This window comes from Geospiza fortis, unplaced genomic scaffold (assembly GCF_000277835.1).
Source record: "Geospiza fortis unplaced genomic scaffold, GeoFor_1.0 scaffold603, whole genome shotgun sequence".
NCBI lineage: Eukaryota > Metazoa > Chordata > Aves > Passeriformes > Thraupidae > Geospiza > Geospiza fortis.
The window spans coordinates 240,031-245,199 of record NW_005054460.1 but is presented as its reverse complement, the minus strand read 5'-3'; the positions used below and the strand labels follow the sequence as shown (position 1 = coordinate 245,199).

The window sequence follows — 5,169 nt, the reverse complement described above, 5'->3', positions numbered from 1 at the left end:
GAATCCAACAGGCAAAACCTGGGAATTCTGGTGTCAGCACCACGGAGCGTGGGAGAGCTGCAGGTTTGGCAAGCAGATGATTGCTCTTTTACACAACTGTGCAAAGTACAGTTCTTGTGATAAAACATTACAGTTCATGACAGGTTATTTGGGGCAAGGGTTACATTTCCCTGAGTCTTATCTTGCTGCCTGATGCATTCTTTGGCAGAAATGGGAATTTGGACAAAGATTAAAGAAGTTACAGATGTGAACAACTGGGTTACCACATGGAGGCTGTATTGCTGTTACTGGCAGAATTAGGAGAGGTAGAAATGTGAGGCCTATAATCATTTACAGGCATAGAGAGAAACCAGGCAGTTATTTTCTATAACCCTCAAATACTAGAACAATGGAACCTTGGGGAATTTGGTAATGGGAAGCATGGTTTGGGTTCCAACTCTTACCTGGCAGTGCAGCTCACTGGCTCTGCTTTTATTACCCAGCCTGTAAAAAAACTGGAGATTGAAAACTGGTATTAAAAAAGATATAAAAGCTGCTACTAATGCATCTTACTTAGGAATTCTACTATTTTTTTCACTAAGGATCAGTACTTTATTCTTAGCTGCTAAACTTTATATAAAAAATATGCTACAGCTTGAGTGTGGCAGGAAAGATGAGACAGTTGCTAAAGAGAAAAATATTATTTATTCTGCTTTTCAACTAACTTTTGAATGCTCCAACCCACATTTAACTAATATTTGTGGGTTTGTGGATTCTTTTCAGATGTTGATGATGGAATTAGGACTTTTAAGCCTGTTGTCCTTCAAGAGGATACATGTGTGCAAAAAAAGTGCACACACCTACACTCCTGCCTGTGGTGGGAATTCAAGTAACCAAGGAGCTCAGTTGCTTTGTTAAGATGCACACTCTCAATTCAGGCTTTTGTAAAGCTTAATTATCAACAGAGTCTTTGGAAGGACTTTGCACTCAGCCCCTGTTTTTCTTATGTCTAAAGGAGATCTTCACAGCTTGTGATACTCACAGTGAATGAAGTGATGCATTAAAGACAACACCTTGACATGCAGAGAGGATGAGAAGGCAGCCTTCAGCTCTGCTATCAAGCACCTGGCCTTCTTTTATTTTATATTACACAGGTATCCACTAAAAAAAAAAACAAACACAGGTCAGCCTATGGAAAAGAATATAAAGATAATCCTATAATAAAGGGTCTCCATCTTAGAAGATGCTGGAAAGAAAATAAACTGGAAAGTAATTTGGAAGTTCTTGCTTTGTATCTTGTGCACGTCATCAAAGAGCCTCTTTAGGACAGATTTGGACACAGTGACAGCTGAATTGGTAGGAGAGTGCACCTCCAAGGGAACTGGTGGTGGCAGGAGAAAAAGGTGAACAGGATGCAATGGGCATCAGTCACCATGCCAGACCACTCTGAGAGGGAGCAGCTCAGCAATGTGCACACAGAGTAATTCACATACTACAACTGCTATTACTGCCAGCAGCATTCATGGCCTGATTAGGTATGCCCAAGTCAGACAAGGTACCATAATCATGTCCTGTCCACAGACACAGCAAAAGAATATGTGGGCTACTCAGAAGTGAGAGTTCCTTGCAAAAGGAACATGCTAATAAAGACCAAAATGGTGAAATAATGTCATTTTATTCACTTTTTACATAAACGCATGAAACTTTATAGAATGAAATGCACAATTCATCCTTACTGAAGTAAAAAACTCCAACCCTCAAAACCAATGGTTATCAATAAAAATTCCCCAAAAAATTCCTAGAAATACACCACTTAAGACTCATGCTACTACAGTCATTTCTACATCAGGCAACAGCAAGAAAAAGAAATTTTAAAGCAATACTGACAAGCCACACCCATGTCTCTCATACACAAATTGAGAAGTTGGCTTGGAGAGGAATAAGCATTATTAGTTAGACCAGAATAAGTCCCCATTAGTCATATTCCTCAATGCATAGCAGCAAGACTTTAACTGGAAGATACATCAGAAGATCCTTCATTTGAATCTTTTCAGTGTCCTGACTTCCTTCTCTCCCCAGACAGATCATTTAATCCAAGTTGCTAGTCAGCAAGACTTTCTGCATCAAGAAATAATTGACTGAGCACAGGTCTCTCCAGTGCCTCAGGAAATCTCTGGAGGCCTCCTCACTCTCCTCACTCAAAAGGAAGCAGATACTGCATCTGCTGCTCACCTGAGTCAATTATACTGGACACAAGTGCCTATCATAAATTATAGACCTGGAAGCATAAAAATATTTGGTAAAAAAAAAATAAATTTCTACCAAATATACCATTCGAAAACTTTGGAAGACGATTGTTTCATTTGAAGCCTTTTCATTTTACTCAGAGAATAACCCAATATACAGCAATGCCAGCTCAAAAATTACCTTGAACAAAGCTGCTTTAAATTTTTTTTGCAGATGATTCATGAAGTAAAACAAATCTTTCTTTTTTCCTTCTAATAACAGCCTCATCACAAGACGTCTCCTCGTTACTTATTACTTTTAATGACAGCCAGTAAAAGAAAGGATTCTGTAGGAGTGGCCTCACCTATGAGTCTACATATCTTTCATCTCTCCCAGCAGGTATATTCTCAAAGAGCCAAGCTACTCTATTTAGATTTAGTGGCAGCTGATTTGTACAGCTTTGCAGCTACACAAAACAAGAAGTGACTTATCCTCTGTGGAGAATGACAGGAATGTGTCAAACAACTCCTTGCTGTGCAAGTTGCAAGTCACATGTTCTCCTCCAATCAACCTACTAAATTACTGGTACACCAGCCCTTCCCCTCAACTATTTCCTTTGAACCTTTCAGAAAAGGTAGTTAAGCCTTGGGGCTGGGGATATGGGTACAGAGTAAACCAGTAACATCATCCAAAGTACTGCCTGTATGTTCAGAGAAGCTTTTTTTCATCTTAAGTGTATTTGAAGTAATTATACAAGATACTCAGTGTACTGGAAATAATTATACAACATTAAGCATGTGGGCAGATATTATACAATGGTGGTTTGTCTTGAAGTCATATTTTAGGTGATGTGCAAATGAACATTTCTGCATGTGATGCTGTCAACTTTAGAATGGCTTAGTCCTCCACTATGGATCACCCCACACTGCCAGAACACATACATTAGAACTGGAGGGAAAAGGCTTCAGCTGAAGGTGGTGAACACTTCATAAACAGAGCTGAACTTGTCACACCATTATGCTAGAGACTGCAGCGTGAGAAGAGTTTACATCTTTATGAGTTTTACTGGTGCAAAAGGAAAATACCTTGATTTTCTGTTACAAACAATGAATTAGCTCAATAGTTGACGAGACTAAGCACGCAGGACTGGAAATAGAGCAGATATTGACACTAAAAGAACACAAAAATAAGCTGAGTTTAAATACTGAGAAAGACAAGACACTGAAAACGTGCTTTTGAATTGCAGGTCAAAGAGTAGTATTAGTGGTCAGCTGAAGAGTACAGACTGCAGAATAGCAGCGTGCAATATAATAAAATTGATCTTAATTTCAAAATTTTTTGTATGTTGCTGGAAATGTTTACAGAGCGTTATACACCAGCACACCCAAAGCAGCTGGGATTATACCAAATACCCAGTTTTCTTCCAGAAAAGTTTCTCAGTAACACAGGGCTCTTGCTGTCAGCCAAGTGAACTGAGAGCATGCACCCTAAACAATATAGACACCTTGGCTCAGATTCATAAGATGACAACATTAACTTTGATTTGATACAACAAGGTTTGCTCCAGACCCAGGTTCACTGCCCCAAGAGCTAGAAAGGGGCTGACACAGCTGTTGGCTATTAGGTGCTCCTTGTCACTGCCAGGACTGCTGAGGTGCTTCAGCTCTAACTCAAATCTGTGGAAAAGCTGAGGCTGGATGGCAGCATGATGGCACAAATATGGTATCTTGATATTTTGGTGAAATTGCCCTCAAACATGCAAGGCTTTGTCCCCTTAGTTCTGAAATAAAGTACAATTTGGCTTTCACATGAGGGATATGCCTCATCAGACTCTACCATTGCCAAGTGTGAGACTTTTGGCCTCTTGATGATTCAAAAATAAAAAAGGCTATGGGATTTTTTAGCTAGAAGAAAAGACTGTTTTCTTGTCCACCAAACTAAGTCAACCAGCCATCTCCAGATCTACTATAGGACAACAGCACTGCTTTCAATCAGGCCAGCCTGTACAATTTCTGTCAAAACCATGAGTTTTTTTTTAAAAATCATGAGCTCCTAAAAACCAGCGCATAATAAATTGTTTGTAATTTTAACTATTACTCCTTGTTCTGTCGGTGCTGCCTTTTGTGTAGAAACTTATGCCATTAAAATACTTTTGAGTCGTTTTACTTTAATATTTAGTATGTTCCACTAATGTGTTTCAGTTTTGTTATTCTATTATCTTGGGAGCTTATTCTATCCTTTAGGCACATCATATCCTGGAATAAGACAAACAGTTCTTGTAAGTATAGTCATTCAGTCAATGAAATATCTAATAATACAGTTCATCCATTAGTGGCTATATTACAATTTAAATACCTTACTAATTCTCAAAGCATTGGTTTATCAGTACCAGCCCTGCGGCCGATGATGAGCTTTGTGAATGTAACAATAAAGGTCCAGGAGTAATGAATTTCTGCTTCTCAGCAGTGAGAAACTTTCCCTTCATGTTAACGTTCAGCCTTTGGTCGCTTAATTTAGTAAAGATTTAACACTAATAGGCCTTCCTTCTACTTTTTATGGACTGTAAAATACACGCTTTGACACGCCCCCGCATCCTCTTTCCTGACACAATGCTGTTGCAATTCCCTCCAGAACAACCCCCGGGTTACAAACTCATTTTCAACATCTTCACGGGCTGGGCTTACTGCTTGACACCACAGCACGAGGGTTCTGCAGCCGGAGAGATGCAGAGGAGAATCCACGGGGGATGAGGGACAACCTCTCTGGACTTCACCCATTCCGAGCATCACGTTTTCCCCTGTGCTCAGATCTGTAAAATACACAGGAGCGTTCGCACACTGTCCACGCATTGAGGCCTTTCAGTCAGGACCTTTATTTTGGCACTCTCAGGCCCACAAGGGTCCCTTTCCCCCCGGAGCACCAGCCCGGCCAGACGTGCCCCGTCCTGCCGGGGGACACCCTCCC

At 40.3% G+C, this 5,169-nt stretch overlaps 1 long non-coding RNA gene across 1 annotated transcript; it reads right to left on the bottom strand.

Moving 5' to 3' along the window:
- Window positions 1–413: 413 nt before the first annotated feature.
- On the bottom strand, window positions 414–5,066 carry LOC115948651. Its single transcript, XR_004082446.1, has 3 exons — window positions 4,890–5,066; window positions 1,022–1,140; window positions 414–494 (listed from the first exon to the last, which is right to left on the bottom strand). It is a non-coding gene; the product is annotated as an uncharacterized LOC115948651 (long non-coding RNA).
- Window positions 5,067–5,169: the final 103 nt, after the last annotated feature.